The 17,568-nt window shown below is 38.2% G+C and overlaps 1 long non-coding RNA gene across 3 annotated transcripts in view; it reads left to right on the plus strand.

The window, feature by feature from the left end:
- Window positions 1-17,568, plus strand: part of LOC120503574 — a 192,276-nt gene that overhangs the window by 162,502 nt on the left and 12,206 nt on the right. For all 3 annotated transcript variants that reach the window (XR_005627787.1, XR_005627786.1, XR_005627785.1), the window contains one exon: window positions 16,848-16,939. This is a non-coding gene — a long non-coding RNA (uncharacterized LOC120503574). The remainder of the gene's footprint in view (window positions 1-16,847; window positions 16,940-17,568) is intronic.

Genomic DNA, 17,568 nt, shown 5'->3' on the forward strand with positions numbered 1-17,568 from the left:
CACATCAAAGAACTGGGATCAGAGTTTAAAAGAAGTTTTCACTTTCTGTTTGATAAAAGTCTATCTTTGTTCGAAAAATCATCTTGGGCCCATTGCACTATAATAGAGATTACACATAAAGCACATATTTTAAAAGAAAGTTATTAAGTTGTAAAATGTAACATTGAAAAGTTTGATGCTAGAATCAATATTGGTCCTGTAATCTCAGTGGGTATGTTGTGTGTAGGCATTATGATACAGATTTTAATTATTTGCTTGCATCTTTTTCTTCTGTAGTTTCTCTACCTCATTTACATATATATCCCTTCTCACCTCTCCCTCCCCTCAAAGGGAAAACACTCTTTAAACTGACAAGCTATTTGATGTTTTGTTTTCCCTTTATGCAGTATAAAAGCAAATTGCACTAACTGTATGCTGTTCCAGCCCTGATATGAGGGCAAAATAATTAATTCTTTCCTGCAATTCTCTGTGGTACTTCACCAACTGAGTAGCAGAGTGATCCTCTGCAGCCTAACACCAGCTTTTTAGGTGCAATTGCAAGGAAAGTCCTTCCAGGACAAACTTAGAGAATTTATGTATTGAAATTTAAGTTATTTTTCGAAGTGTCTGTGCATAGATTTAAATTTTCTACCAGGTAGAGAGATCTGAAAAGATTCTGAGTTAAAAAAAATAGTAAGAGAAAAACAGGCATGTCCTTAACTGACAGGCATGTTGCCAGTTCCTGATCCAAAGCAAGTGTCTTCTAAGGCTTCCCAAAGTAAAGGCCTCCAGGATTTTACAGTGTGTATTCTTCAATTCATTTGTTTGTGAAAACTAAGTTTATATTTATAGAAAAGCAAAATCTCAAGCCAAACAATTTAATTTGCTGGAAAATAGGTCTTTGAAAGTAAAAATATCTGACCCACTTGGTAACTGAGGGTGCTGTTTAGCTAAATGTTTTAGTTTTGTAGAAGGCTAAGAGTACTAAACTTTGATTTTCTTCAAATTACTCTGTTGTTAGCATATTCAAAGTATCCTGCATATAGTGGGCAATAATCAGCTGTGCTATGCTGGTAAGAGTATGCTGGTCAGATATGCCGTGGGTCTGACCTGATTTCTGATTTCTGTATTTCAGATTCCTGTCTGTGCCTTACATATACCGCTTTTTTTTTTTTTTTTTTTTCTCTGATGTTCCATAATAGAAATAAACTAGAACTTAATCCAAGGCGGTGTGAATGTTCATTTTTAAAATGAGATTGTTTACTCAGTGTTCTTCAAAGCTGGCTTTGTCTAAAAGGGCAACATGATTTTTCAGGGTCTTTTCAAAGATCCTAAACTCTGGTTAACACTTGATATCAAAGAAAGAAATTAATGAGTATTTCTTTAGAGCAGATTTGCTTTCTTGGACTTTATCTATCTTCCAAATCCTTGGTATTGATCTTAAGCAAAGTGATGAAGCTTGAAAAGAGCAGATATACCTCAGCCTCAGTTAGAAGGGACTGCTCCCAAACCTGGCACTCCTGATAAAAGTTGTTTTAACTATAGTGTACTCCAAAAAGTCTACTCAGTGCCTTTATTTTTCGCCCCACACTGGGCACATATTACATGACTCGGAGGTCGTGGTATGTCCCAAGTGCAAGACACTGATGTCTTTTTGCAGTCTCTTTGATCCATTATTTTCTTTTACTTTACCAAAGAGAGCTAAGTTGTAAGCACACACTGAGGTATAGGAGAAGGAACTCAGTGAGGATCTCAGTGATGTGATGTTGCATCTCCCATACCATTTTGCTGATATTATTCTGGTATACCATGTTTATCACATTGATATTAAATGTAATGTAGGTAGCATTTCTCGTATTTGGAGGTTGAGGTAAAAAGGTAAGTAAGCATCATCAAAGGGCTGTGCAAGAACCAGCTCTCTGTCTTAGCAGTAAGCTGCCAAAAAATTAAATTGTCCTCATGATGAGATGCCATTAGTAGATTACCTCCAATAAGGTCTTTATTTCATCAGCTGTGTCAACACTGGTATAAGAACGAAAATGAATGCCCAAGTGGTACATAGGCCAGCTCAAACCACAAAATTCAACTTTTTATCTTCAGAAAAACCCCAAACCAGTTGTTCATAAAACAAACCACCCCACCATGTATTCTAGTAGTTTCATTGTCAAGTATTTGTTCAATAAAAACCCTGCCCTTTTGAAAGTCTTTATAGGAAGGTATACCAGAAGGAAAAGTTCTAGGCTGGTGGTAAAACTTTCAGAAATTACAAATGGATTGAAGGCTTCTAAGGCAAATATTTTGATTAAAAGTTTGGACGTTGAAGGCTGTTTCACTGACTTCCAGTGAGACAATGTTTCTGAGCATGGCTCTGAAGAAGAGAATTAACAGCTAAAATACATTGGGAGTTTTTAAAATGCAACCTTCAATCTTTATGTGCTGTAATGGGGCCAGATTTCAGGCAATAGGAACAAAGGAAGTCTCCTAGTTGGGTGCATTCCTATTCTTAATTGTAAGCTATGAAAAATAAAGTGTGGAGAAAACACAAATTTTGTGTTAAATACACAAAACCAATACAAGTATCTTCTCATGAAAATGTTTATCTTCTCATGAAAATGTCTTTTATTTTGAGAATGATCATAGTATATAATGTGAATTGTGTATGGAACGATCCTGTAATTGGATGTCAACATCCTATGTTTAATTGAAAATATGTGCATCTGTGTTTCTGTAGTAGTTTCTCTTGATCTCCAGCATCTCCTATACATAGAATGGGAAATATGCAGGCAAATTTAGCTCCTGTATATGAAAAATACATACTTTTTAATGAGTGCTGTCTAGAATTTTTTTTCATATTTTATTAATTTGGGCATATCTGCATTTATTGCACATTTTCTTAACCTAAAAAAGACTCCCAAAAAATGCAGCCTTCAGAAACCCACCATGAATTCTTAGGTTCAGTTTCACAGATTTTTTGTATTTTTGTCCTAGTAAGTTAATTTTTTGTGCAATGGTAGTTATTATGACATATCTTCTCTGTTCCAGGACTTCACTTCTTAGTTGTTGGATGTTTCCTAGAGAACTCCAAAGAGAGCTGAGGACATACTTGACTCTGATGCAGTGATACAGATACATCTAAATATGAGCAAAATGAAGCTTGCAATGCTTATGATTCTGTATTTTACTCTGGCATTTATGTAACTCTTCAGATTATTGTGCTAGCATTTCAGATGCTTCAGTTTCTCCTCATCACCATTGTCCTTAAAATTGGCTCTGTAAATATTGGGCCAGAAGCAAGAGATGCATTAGAGCTTTTTTATGTAATCCCTATAGCAGGGATTGTCCAGATTAGGTCTCTACAGAGAGGGCATTTGGCTTTCAGACCTGTACTTTATTTACACATGTAAGTATAGGTCATGCTCACCTCTTGTCTGTAATGAAATACTCAAGTTTTACAGTTCATGTGCATAAAATGTCCATGTAGGTGTCTCTGATACATACTTCATGGCTCATTTGTGACATTCTGGCAAGTTTTTGTCCAGTTAAAAATAAATTCTGGTTGTTTTTTTTTTTTTTTTTTTTTGAAATACTCAAGTTTTACAGTTCATGTGCATAAAATGTCCATGTAGGTGTCTCTGATACATACTTCATGGCTCGTTTGTGACATTCTGGCAAGTTTTTGTCCACTTAAAAATAAATTCTGGTTGGTTTTTTTTGTTGTGGTTTTTTTTTTTTTTTTTATTTTTTTTGTTTTCTTTGTTTTGTTTTTGTTTGTTTTATATATATATTTATTTATCACAAAAAGTAAATTTCATGAAAATTTTTGAGAAATCTGAGCTCATGGCCAAATTTATGGGACTTCACATTAAAATTCCAGATGCTTTGGATACAATGTGCTGCTAGGAGTGTCTATGTTGAGTTTTATATGTATCTTCAATGATATGACATTGGAGGACACATGGAAGTCACCCCTAGATGTGAAGAATTATTTTGTGAACAAAGAAATTAAGTCTATAGATTTTCGGGGTAACTTTCAATTCTGTGCATTGGTTGTCTGATGCTTCTTAAACCTTTGCTTTGAAAATACAGAGATTGTATATTTTGATTGAATATGTTACAGAGTATGGATAAAACATTAAATATGTTTTACTGGATGTTTACGTTTTATTGCCATAAAATTACCTTATATTGATTTCTAAAGCATAACTTATTTTTTTAGTTATTTTTGCCTTTTCAATAGAAAAATGGGGTTTAATAAAGAGAAAAGTTTGATTGCCATAAAAGAACAAACCAACAGACATATTTTTTTGACCTAGCTATGTGAGAAGTATTTTAAAAAGTACCATACAAATATGGTACTGGCTGCAGCTTATTGTTTAATGGATATGAGAGAGACTTTAGGTTCAGTGCCATTAAGCAGTTTCCTTAAATGGGGATGTGGTTTGGAATGGTTGTTTATAAATATGCAGATGTACTTAAGCCAAATAACTGTCAAGCATTTGCATGTTAATGAAGTGCTACTGCACTAAGCAGTGGACAACCAGCTGGAACTGTGGAGATAGGATTTATGCTGAGGATCTCAGGGAAACCACATGCCATGTAAACAGAAGGTATGGCTCCTATTGACTGGCAGGGATCTTCTTCACTATTGACACTCATTTTCTTGTATTCTATCAGATGCACAGTAAAACCAAGTTCTTGCTCTCCCCAACCCTTCTGTTTTTTTCACTAAAATAAATCAATTTGGAGGACAGAAGTGAATACCCTTCTTTCTCAGATAGACAGCAGAACTCATGAGGGAATAATTACAAGTCTAATTCAGCTCTTTTAATGACATCAGCCCAATGATTCTTGGATTCAAAGTCCCGGATGAGTTCCTAAGCTTTTTAACTCTAAGCTTCTAGGCTGAAATAGTATGACTTTTAAATTTTGTTTTCATTGGAAGATCAAAGAAATGACTGCAGTATTAATTATCTGTGTGTATTTTGTTTGTGTGCCTCACTGAAGAAAGATTGTATATTTAATAACATTAATTTGCTGGCTGAGATAAGGGGGAAAAAAAAGAAGGCTGGTGTGTTGGGCCTATCGTAGGAGTTTTCTGTAAAGCTGACAAAGGCTTCTAGAAGTTGGTCATCCATGCATATATTTTATTGAAGATTTTTCTGTCAGAGCTAGTGTTACAATCCTGACATGAGCTTTTGTAATGGGCTGGATTTCAGATGGATTACTTGGGGTGACTGTTTGTTTTACCTTGTGCAGATTTTAAGTACATGAAGATTTTTTATTTTGTACAAAAGTTACAAATATATAGTTGGGAATGTAGAGGGGAATTACATGTTTCCCTATTTTTTTTTTTTTTGTAATATAATAGCATCCATAACTTCCCCTTATGCAAGACTACAATGGGGGACTGGTGGGGCTACTTGTATGATTGAAAGCGGTACTCCTTTGGTCAAGGCAGGCCAGCCACCCCTTATCCCCACTCTTTTCCAACTCACTATATTGTCCTTAGGCTTTTTCTGGAGGTGGGTGCAACGCTTGCCTTGCTCCAGGTGTGGGATACATCTGCTGGTCTCTATGGTTTTTGCAAGACAAGAGAGAGCAGACCATTAGAACAGCAACCTCTTCTCTCAGGACCTTTGGGTACAGCCCATCTCTGACGTCCTCACAGCTGCTGAGTTGCTGCTGTCCCAGCATGACGACTGCTTCTGCTAGACTGAGCTGTAGAGTATGACTGAATGCACACTATCAGAAACCATCCTTGGTTTCCTCTTAGTTTCCATTTCCTTGTACAGTAAGAGAAGGGAACCTCTTTGCCAGTCACATAGGAAGATGGTGTCTCTTGGTCTGGTTTGCTCAGAAACAGGACAAGGAGTCACGCAAAGCAGCTGCTGTGTGCTGGAGAGAGCGAGCTGTGATATTTTGCTGAGGAGGAGAAATGCTGGAGGAAGCCATGCCCCCTTCTACAAGTCCTTTTGTAATGTAAAGGGATTATTCCTTAATTAAAAGAAGTCATAGATCTTTGCCTGCTGGTTGGAGGCAGCACACCTGTGGCTGGCTCCAGGGGGAGCTGGCTCTGGTTGCCTGCTGGCTGCTGGTGGCCGCTCTGATCCTGTTTCTGCGGGAACAAGTGTTGGATCAGCAAATGGGATGTATGTGAGAACAATAACACACAAATATTGATTTACTGGCTACCTGAGCTATTTCTGTGGTTGCAAGCTGTCTGCCTTCAGCCTAAGGCTGCTTGTAAGGCACAGTGCCCCCGCTCTGCCGCCTTTACCTAGGGAGTGTTTTAGCACATGGTATGTGAGAAAGTGCATCTGTGGAGTGCTTGTGTGGTTAGCCAGAGCTCAGTCCAACCTATTTCTTCCACAATTACTTTGAGTATTAAACATAGACTTCATGCTATGTTTAATAACTCTGCAAACTGAGGACAAGGACTGCTGCGGAGTCTGACATCTCCCAAAGGAGTGAGGAGCAAACAGAACAGAACTGGGGAGGTGGTTATCTTGTAATTTCCTTCCTTCCTTCCTTCCTTCCTTCCTTCCTTCCTTCCTTCCTTCCTAACCCTAACCCTAACCCTAACCCTAACCCTAACCCTAACCCTCCCTCCAAAAAACCCCTAATTCCATCCCTTCTTATTTAGTACTGTGCAAAGAGTTAAATTCAGCCTGTCTCAGTTTCCATAATAAAATTTTTTGTGTAATTGTAGATGTCAGTCTGAAAATCTGCTGATTTGGGGTTGTGTTCAAGCGTAAGTCCAGGTCTACAACAGAGCAGCAATTGTGCTTAAAAATTCTGACTTTACTGTTCCATGAATGCAGATTTAACTCTTATTATTTTCTAGATAACCAGAGACCAGAATTGTTGGTTTTGATCTTACTACACAAGATGCTAATCAACAACCAGATTCCTTGTAATTAATCCCTTAGTAGATGAACTTTTATGTTTTTTTAAACCATAAAAGTATATGCCTAGACACTTTTGCACTTTCTGGTTTAATTGCATTTTGAATTGAAAGGAGTTATGACTTTCCTGGGCAAAGGGTTAAAATAGAGTTTGCACCTGAAAAAAAGGAATTTAATGCTACGCCCATCAAGCAGCAGTATGATTCAAATACCAGAATGCCTGACAACTGTTTGTCTGACAATGCCTGACTGTATTCTATTGCCCTCGCTGTCATATTAGGAAACCTTTCCAGGGCTCAGTGAACTCCAGAGAGTTATGCTTGTTTGCAGAATCTTTCCTTCTGCCCTTCCTTCTTTTTCCTTTTCATTATTAAATTACTTATTAATTACCCCCCTGGATTCTAAGGCTGTTAAATACAGCTCATCAGACTTTGACTTTATGCCAGAGAAGCTTTTGGCTTCTTCAATTTGTGCAGCTTTAAATTGCTCCCATTGTCCAAACCTGCAGCTGGCTATTGATGTGGTGTGGGAAAGCCCCGATGGAGCAACCTTGCCTTGAGAGCACAACAGCAACACAGAAACAGGAGGTGTCATGGGGACATTTGGGCTGTTTCCACAAGCTGGAAGGGTTGCTTCTGCAGTTTGGGATTCCTCTGTGGGCTTGGTACCTGTTTGTGTTGCCCTTCAGCTTCTGCAACACTGTTTTATCGCAGTGTGCTGCTGAAATTACTCCTGCTGGTGGAACTTACTGCCTCTGGGGTTTCTTTGAGATTATTGGGCACTACTGAGACAGCCAGCAGGCCCTTCTTACACAGAAAATCACCTTGAAATATTGGAGATCTTGTGATTGTTTCAGTTGTCTGCTTTATTTAAAAACCTCTGCTGTGTGTCAAAACTAAAGGAATCTTTTTTTCTCCTCAACACACAGATAGTTCCTGGCAATTGTGAGCAGGACATAAACCCATTAAAAAACCCAATTAGTTCTTAACCAATGTTTATACAATAGCTCAATACAAATCATGTTTAAACATTAGCATAAAGAAAAACAGTGCTATTTTCTGTTTGACAAATTTGTGTGTGCTGTGGAAACCACAGGATTTGTGGGAGGACTAGAATGCCTTGGAGAAGAATCCAGCATTAACTGGCTATTGGTTACTGAGATGGTACACAAACCTCGGCGTCAGACTGGCTTTGTTTGTTGCTCCAGGAGTTGTGGGCTGCTGAATGTTTTCTTAAGGAACACTTTTCTCAGTTGCATGCTTGCCTAGAGGTGGTCTCCTCCACCACAAGCACCTTATTCTTGCCAGTCATCCCTTCAGGCTCAGCGTGCTGGTGTAAGCCGAAGCAAGAAAACATATCCACAGACCACAGCTTGCCGCATCTTATCAGCAGTGGCCAGCAAACAAGCTCAAATCAGCCCTAATTTGTAAAAAGCTCACCAAGCTAGGACTAGGCTCCTCAGGAGACAAGTTGCCTCTTCCACACTAGCTGAAATGATGAGATGCACTGGGGGCTGCTGTCCTGGATCGACTGAATGTGCTGATGCCCTGACACCCTTTGCAGACATCAGACATGTTTAGTACTTAGGGCATGCCTCCATACTGCGCTGTTTATCCTGAGCTCCTGGAAACCATATGTCTGTGGTTCATGGGGCACTGAGCCTGGGCTAAGCAGCTATGTTGACAGTCAGGGTATATTTTATTGGGCTTAATGCAACCTTAATGTTGTCTGCTGTTTCCAGAATACTTTGTGTGGATGTGCCCATGATCAGAGGAGCTTAAAGTGACTTGGAATTTGTTCCTGTCCAGTTCAGACTGCATGACCTTTAAAGAGACTGTGAAGCAATATCACTTCCTTTTTCCTCTGTGGCCCAAAGGCCAATCCAGGACAACAAGGTTTTGAAGGGACACAAGAAAAACAGAGCCAAAGTAAACACCAGCAAGGAAAGAGGAGCAGGGAGGAAGAAACAGAAATAGCAGTGGAAATCTGTCAGGTAGAGAGAAGGCCCTTTTTGACATACTCTATTTCTTATAACACTTAGCATACATTTAGTTAAACCAGTAAAAGAAAAAAGCCATTCTGACCCTGTGAGATGTCATGTTTGCATTTAGAGTATATTCCTGCTGGGAAGATTATATACAGCATTTAAACTAAAGCAAACTGGTATTGTTTTGTAGCAACTGTGTATTTCAACAAAGGCATTTTTTAAACTCTGGAGCATCTTCCTACTTGTTCTCAACTAGGTTTATGTATTAAAAAAAAAAAAGGAAAAAGGCAGTGTGAACATTCTGTATGTTACAGAGTTGCCTAAATGACTGACCCTCCCTATTTGGCTGGCTACTTTCTGAGAGCATGTTAAACACATACTCTGGTGCTGTTTGAAGGCCCCAAGAGAGGAAGAAACTGATGGAAAGCTCTCAGTTATGCTGAAGTGGGTGGCCAAAGTGCTGGAATTAAACAGCTGCTATGAACCTGCTGAACTTTGTTGTTTATAAATTATTTTGCAAGCCATCTGGAACAAGAATACCACAGTTTACAAAAGCTGTAGCTGAGGTTTTCAGGTTGAGCAGCAAGTGTGAAATATTATTAAGTGATTATCAGATTTTAAAGGCTTTTCTGAGTGGCTTAAAGAGAGACTCTTAGGTTAGAGAGGTTTTAACTGAAACACATTGCTGGCTTTTCTTTCCTCATGGTGTGTTTATCTAAGTTACATTTTGGTCTCCCATTAAAGCCTTAACAATACCCAAGAATCCTACTGTGACTGAGTCAAGGAAAAATAGCCATTAGATAAGAGGTTGGTTTGCTTCATGAGTAGCAGGTTGTACTGCTGTCCCTGACAAAGTATTGCTCAGAAAACCTTCCTTGTAGGGCTGACATCAAATGTGAGATTATTTATGTTTCAGGTGGAATGAGGCTACCTCATACATCTGCCCATTTCCCAAATCTTGTTGAAGCAACCCAGTGACTCCTGTAAGTGGGACAAGGGCACAAGGACCATGCAACGAGGCCAGGCTGTAACTAGCAGCCTCCCTCTGGCTTGGCTTGCTCTGTCTTTTATGGACTGTCCCCTTGGTAGCAGAACAGCATCCATAGCTGCCACTGTAGCTGAACAAGTATGGTCTGAATGAGGAGACTAGGCCTTGGGAGACCTTTGGGAATCACACTTCGGGAAGTGTGATGTTACTGTACCCAGCTATGGCCTCCCCTGGATCTGTGAGACTGGGAATCCTTGAGCTTTCCAGTGGTCTGCTATTCAAACAAGGGGGATTTTGGCTTCTTTTCTTAATGAGTTTCTCTTTATAAGTCTTAGGGCAAATGTGCTGTGAGAGTGACTCATATATTTACCCTGTGAACAATGTACCTGAAATGGCTCAATGTGTAGGATGCTCAGCACGCACTGACAGGGCATAAAATGGGAAATGTCACAGGAAAGAGGCTGTAACCCACAAATCTCTGCTGTTTCTGTGCTTTGTACATGGACCTGATGGTGTGCTGACACACACACGTACATGTGCTGACACACCATTTTTTGTTAAGTTTTTGTGCAGCTTAAGCTCTTTCTGGAAGATTGCTTCCAGTGAAGGCAGGGGGAACTGAAAGTCTCATAAGTATTGGTCAGATAGAAAGCATGGATTGACAACTGGAACAGATATTAGGAACAAAAATTATACAGTAAACTCACACAGTTGTTGTAGGAGCACCTTTCGCTTCTGTTGACTAGGTGGGAATCTTATGTGCTTGTTAATTTGAAGGAGGTGGCTATCACTGGAAAGCAGCAGTAAAGAAGGTTTTCTGGTCAATTGTTTTATGATGCTGAACAGGCAGCTTCCTAATATGACTATATTTCTCATTTTTTTGCATTATGTACAGGGAATTAAATATAACTTGCCTTGCCTTGGGCTGATCACTTGAAATGCAGTCTCAAAATATGATGCAGTTGCTTGTATTAATGGTATTTGTATTTTGTGTGTGTGACAATTTCAATATGGTCTTGTTGTAGCTTGAATATATTAACAGATTATGAAAGGGTTGCTAAAATATAGCTACTTTTTAGACTTGAGTTTCTGCTTTCTTCTGAAAATTCACATTTGTGTGCAGAGCTTTCTGTTATGTGTAAGGTGCTAGGGAGAAGATGGGAACCTTAAAACGAGAACTGTTAAAATCAGTGAAACCTGAGTTTCTGAGAGCAGATGCTGATTGACACATGAGTTCTGACTGCTATTTTGTCCTGTCACTTGTGGGTCTAGAAAACAGGTTTTATGTGTGGGTGTGTGTGTGGGTGTGTGTCTACTTTCTAGCCTCTGTGGCTATATATTTTTTCCCCAGATGGGTGTAATTTTCAAGTGTTCAGTGCTGTGAAACTCATTCTGCAGACTTCTGCTCCATTAGGACAATGGAGCTAAGTGGGTCTCCCTTGTGCATACCCTGCTGCTTATTTTCGCAAAATCTGTAGAAACTTACTGGCTTTGAGACTCTGAGTCCTGTGTTTAATGTGTCTGAATTTAGTCAGCAGGTTCAAAAATTGCTGGAAACATGGGTGGACAGACTACCTGTGTCCATGTGTGCCCACAGGTAATGAACAGTTTCGCTTTGCATGTGTAGGAACACATGTACCAACTACTGCTCATGATTATTTTTTAACTCTGTACAGCTGATGAAATTCCACCAGGTCTGAAAATTAAATCCCACTTTAAGAAAGATTTGATTTGCCTTTTTTTCCCCCCTGGCATGTTATTTATTTATTTTTCTTCCCTCTAATCCATCCCAATAAGTGGTATAAGAGAAATGCTGACACACTCTTGCCTCTCCTATCACCAGTGGGTGCTACTCTAAAAGTGTCTAATGATTTTAATGAATTTTGTGGCTGAAAGTTAGACACTGAAGCTTATTTAAAAGCATTCAACAGTGAAAAAAGAATAGGCCTTTATTGATATCTAGTCAAAAGTGAAGACTTAGCTGTAATTATTTACAAATCAATTAATGGACCTTTCCTCTAACACCCTATCAGTCAAAGACTGGCTAAGAGCAGCAGAGAGCATTGATAAGAATACACCATGAAACAAAATCAATTGTTTTTTGTCATTCTGACAGAAGTGAGCTCTACACGTGGATTAACCCAGAATGCAACAGGAAAATGTCCACAGGCTGGAAGATAACCTAATTTTGTAAAATCAAGGTTGTCATAAGAATCTTTCATAATTGATGGTGAGATTAGAATTTATCTAGCAGCCTGGTGGTAAAAATCAAAACAGCTTCTAGTGCAGCATTGCAAACACTTCAAAGCTTGGTTGGCTTCCTCAGATCTAGAATCTGTCCTTAATGTCAGCTAATTTAAAGAAAGTCGATACAGGGCATGAGCTTTGAGATCATACTTTTATGAATGAGGTCATATGTTTATGGTTGTAGTTGGCAGTTACAGTATGCAGTCCTTAGGAAGTATTGGTGCAAGTGTATTTCTGGTGCTGTAGGATAGCTTCCAGTATTTTTTCTATTACCTTTTTGAAAGTTTTTTTAAAATTAATATATTCTCATGTACAGAATTTTTGTTCATATTTTTTGTCTGAGTATGTGATGGTGTTTGGATCATAATCCTGGCTCTAGTATGATTCTGCAAAACAGCAACAAAAAAAAAAACCCTTTATATTTCCACAAAATTATCTTTTAAAAAAGTCTGAAATATTTAGAGCACTAAGATAGTATTGGGGTGATTTAATTAAATGACAAATCTTAAGACTATCAGTTTTAGCAAATCTTCTTTGTATGATCACACAATGTGAAATTCTCAAGAAATTTTCAGTCTTGTATCTGGATTTCTTTGGTTTGCACTCAGCTCAGTAGAGCAGTGCTCTGATTTCTGCCTCCAGCTGCGTGGTACATATTTTACAGCCTTATGATTAACATAACTTTATTCCACTCAAGCATTCCTCATCAGTGTGCGCCAGCTTCTTCTCCCCACAGTGGGCCTTCCCCAAGCTGCTTTTGGGAAATTCTAGGGAAAGACAACTCTATGCATATGCTGCTGCTTCTCTCTGTCCCTCCAACATGTTTGTTGCTCCCAGCTGTAATGTGCTTTTCTCCATTTCTGCAGGTTATTTTGCAAATCATCCAATAAACAAGAAGTAGTGCTTCTTGTTTATTCAATTCAATTTTCAGCCTAAGATAATTCTGAAGATTGCACCTCCTCTGAGATTTATGTGACAACTCTTCCTCACCAGACAGTTCAAATAGGCACTGGTGAATACAAGGGCAGGAATACCTGAGAATCATTTAAATAAACAGCAGGCCAAGCCTTAAAGCAAAACCCCAAAAAAATATATTAATCAAAATGATTTATCAGTAATGTTTTGTGACCAAGACCAAAGGTCAGTGCAGTAACCTTTCAGTAATGCATCGTGCAGTCATGCAAAAGACCTGGTTTCTGTTCCCAGGCTTGGTCTGAACAAACTTTGTGGTTTGTTTAATCTCTACTGGGAGAAAGCTTTGCATTGCTCATTGATTTCAAGGGTGACCGTATGGATGGAAGTATGTGCCCTTTTGGTCCTGAAATGGGATGACAATCCTTGAGAGAACAAGTTTTTAGGGACTTTCAAGTACTAGAAATATGCAATGAATGTTAAAAGAAAGATATGGAGCTCTAGCATTTAAAACAGTTTAACATTGAAACCCTTGAGAAGGTAAAAATGTGTGTAGTGAGTCTGACAACTCTGTGCTCAACATACAGGATTCCCAAAGCATCCTGCAGTGCTCAGAGGTGCTTTGTGCCAATAGGGACGCTTAAGTTTCCAAGTTACTAAAAAGAAAGGAGTTTTCAGTGAATATGATAAATACACTTAAAGAAGAAAAGTTAGGGGAGCTGTTGTTGACCCTGGTAACCATGACTCTTTTAATTAGCGTGGCAGTGGTTTTTAGCTGCTGACCTCTTAATGTTTCCCTCTGCTCATTATTTCCAGTGATAATTAAAAAATTCTATTGTCTTTGTTTCTTCTTTATTTCATATTTATATATCTTTGACAGTTTTGTCCCCAAAAACAATCAATGTTGTTCAAAGACAATCTTTTTCCCTTCTTTTCCACACATGTTCATCTTTCCTCAAGCAGGGCAGAGTAAAAGGGGCAGAAGGAGGAATCACTGAACTGAAGTTGACATCCTGGAATAAATTATTTCTAAAAAATAATTAATGTCTTGTTTGCCAGACACAGAACTCCTCATTAAACTTACTATACTTCTTATATATCAAAATCACACAATGACGTAGACAAATAGTAACATGAGAAAAATAAAATGACTGTTGTTTCCAGCTCGTTTGTCACAAACTATTTTTTCAATATCAAAAGAACTCTAGGTATGGTTTTTGACATATGTCATAACCTTGACATTGGTTTAGAAGTATGCTAGCCTTAGTTGGAATTGTGAGATGCTTTCTGTTCTTTCTCCTTAGGAGTTAGCTCATGGTCATGACATGGCCATTTAAAAGCTTTTTACAATATTTCCTGAGCAAGCACCAATTGTTTCACAGGAAAATTTGACTTTGGGTGAAAAGAAGGTGAGTAGAGGAAAAGGAGATGAAAGTACAAAATTAGCTTCAAATCACTGCCTGCCAGCATCTTGAACTATATTTTTATCACTTGCCTTTGGAAGAGGAACAGTTGGAAATTGCACAGCATCAGTAATCTGCAGTGACTATTTTGTATACTAGAATTTTCCTTGGAGGTGTACACATTCTAGGTGATTTACTTCTTGCAGCTTAAAAACACGTTATTCTTCAAATGCATAATTCTCTTTTGCCTGTTGCCCTGTGGTAAATATTGTGGAAAAAAACCCCCTTGTGCCTCGGTAAAAAAAGTTCTTTTGAAGTAAGTTTTCAAGTCTTATATACTGCTCCTCTGTGATTTCTAAAACACTAATTAGGGGAAAGATGCTCTCACTGGTTACTTTAGATATTAGATGTAGGTGTTATTTCTTTTGTGGCAAAGGTAGGTCAGATTATCTAGCACCCTGTCCACTTTCATCTTGAAAACCTCCAGCAATGTGGACTCTGTCATGTCCCTGGAGAGGCTATGCCAGGGAATGATTCTTCTTGCTGTAAAAAACTGATTTCTTACATCCAGGAGCAAAACACTAGTAGCTGATGTCGAAATTGTGTTTTGTTTTGAGGAGAGGGGATTGTGAGAGCTTTGTGTGTGTAAGAGAGACAGAGAGGAATTTCAGTGGAAGTAGATAAACGTGTTTGAGCAAAGTTCTATTGAGGGTTTGTTTTGGTTTGGTTTGGGTTTTTTTGGGGGGACTTGGTTATTTTTGGTAAAAATAAAAAATTTGAAGATCACTTCTAAATCTACCTTTGTTGTTTCAGAAATTGTTGGACTTAAAATGTTTTGCCTTGGTTTCACTCAATGTGAAATTAATCTTTAACTTTCAAGCCCCAAACATTCAAACATAGTTGGACGTCAAAAATGTGTGTATATGGGGCATGTTATGATTTACCTTAAATCTGCATCCCTCTTATGCATCAAGCTAAGCAATCTAATAATATCACAGCACATAATGACAATGGCAGACCCAGATGACCAGATGGTTCTCTGTAACTCAAAGAAATACAGTTGGCATCTGCAAGAGAACAGTCTTCTTTTGTAATCATTATTCTCCCTGACATTTCACCCAAATTATTAAGAGAGTTTAAAACTTTCAAACAAACTCTAAAAAGCTTCTCTGCCAACATCCATACTATTCCATATTTGTATCCAAATTTACAGATGAAGTCAACATTTGGGGGATTGGACAAGATGATCTCCAGAGATCCCTTTCAACCCTAACAATTCTGTGACTTTCTAATTTCTGTTTATTGCTGATGCAAAGGATACAGAATGTTTGGATGCTGGGAATCCAGACACTGGTATTGATCACTTTAATTTGCTGTTCATGCAGCAGGCCACCTTTTGACAGACTTCTAGTTTTGTAGATTTAGATCTGTGCTTTCTCAAACCCCTTGGTTTGTCAAGATCATTAAGCACTTATATAACTGATGGTAATTCACATTGCACTCTTTGGAGATATAGCATCTTACTTCAACAGCCCAGGGAAGAAATATCCCTGGCAGCATGTCAGAAAATCAAAATATAAACTTGTATCTTAAATACCATACAAGTGCAAACTGGTATTGAGTGATGGTAACACCTTATCTTTTCTAATAAATGAAGTAAAGAGGAAAAATATTAACTATTAGACAGTTTAAAAATAAAAAAGACTCACATGATTAAGCATAGCTAGTATTTTGTGAAATTCTGTTTAACATATCAATATCAATATTTAAGAGCAAAGTCTAGTGTAAGAATAACTTCAACACAGAAGGAACCCATTTTTTCTCTATTAAAAAGTTCTTTAATAGTGTGTGCATTCTGTATAATGTTGCTGTTAGTGATAAAAAAAGTTTTCTTTACCTGAAATCCATTTGGACAATGTTAGCTCTAGATCGTAACTTCATCTTGACTGCTCAGCTCAGCTCTGTAAGGGAGACATTAATATAGATTTGATAGATAGGAGCAGAGCATAGGTTTCTGAAAAAAAAGAACAAAAATACCCTGTGAGGAAAAATGAGAAGACTAGAAACTGAAGACAAACTATAAAGTAACCAGGGAGTATGGAAAGTGAAGGAATAAAAAAAAGGTAAAAAATTAGCTTGAAAAGTTCTGGTAAAATATACCACAGGCTGCCTGTCATTTGGGACCAGAGGAATATTTCAGTAGCTTATAGATGGATTGATAGGCAATCTTATGAACTTTGATAACCCAAAAAGTGGAATTTAGTGAAGAAACTTAGAACAGATATTAATCTTTGAGTTCAGGAAAATGTTACAAGCTTAAAACAACTTAAGGATTACAGATCCACAAACTTGCTGAAATGTATATAAACTTCACAGACTTTGTATAGCAATCCTAATTGTGTATTTATTTTTGGCTTAAACTTTAGGGAGTAACCTCATCAAGTGAGGGTGGTGTGCTCTTACTGCTGCTCATCACAGCCTTGCAGGGGGGAAAAGGAGGCTGGCAGATCTCTGTGTGGTAAGTGCAGTGGTGGTATTTCTTATGTGGGATAATTCCATTTTGTTGCACTGTCAAAATATAAAAAGGCAAATGTGACAAAATTTATCTACAACTGTGTAATGTGTTTTCACCCCACAGGGCAGATGAGAACAGGTGGAAGGATGTGAATGTTAAAATAACAGGAGGAAGAGAGGAGCCAGCTCAGCGCTAGTGCCCATAACTGTGGCTGTGGCTATAAAAACAAATTAGTGTGGCGTGAATTCATTGTAAATTCAGTGTTGGTTACTGCCTCAGTGCATGTTTTTGACCTATGGTTAATCCGAAGTAGTGCAAGGTGGCTCCCATGTGCCAGAAATGCCCATCAGGGAAATTCCCAAGAGCACCTGCTGGGCTGTGAATTCGTGAGCTCCTCTGCTTTGTGCATGTGCCCTTATCATGGTAGAGAGAAAAATCAGCCTGGCATTTGAATACTGAGCATGAATTGAATGGGCAGATATTTATCAAATTATGTTTTACTACACCGCTCTGTGACTGCACAGTTTTGTGATTTTTTTTTTAAATTTGTGAATCAACACTAAATTCCAAATGCAAAATAGGCAATAAGGCTGTTGGTGTATATTTGGCTGTCAAAAACTGGTTAGGCTAGC

The sequence above is a fragment of the Passer montanus genome, unplaced genomic scaffold (assembly GCF_014805655.1).
Source record: "Passer montanus isolate IOZ18808 unplaced genomic scaffold, ASM1480565v1 scaffold26, whole genome shotgun sequence".
In the NCBI taxonomy this organism is placed as follows: Eukaryota; Metazoa; Chordata; class Aves; order Passeriformes; family Passeridae; genus Passer; species Passer montanus.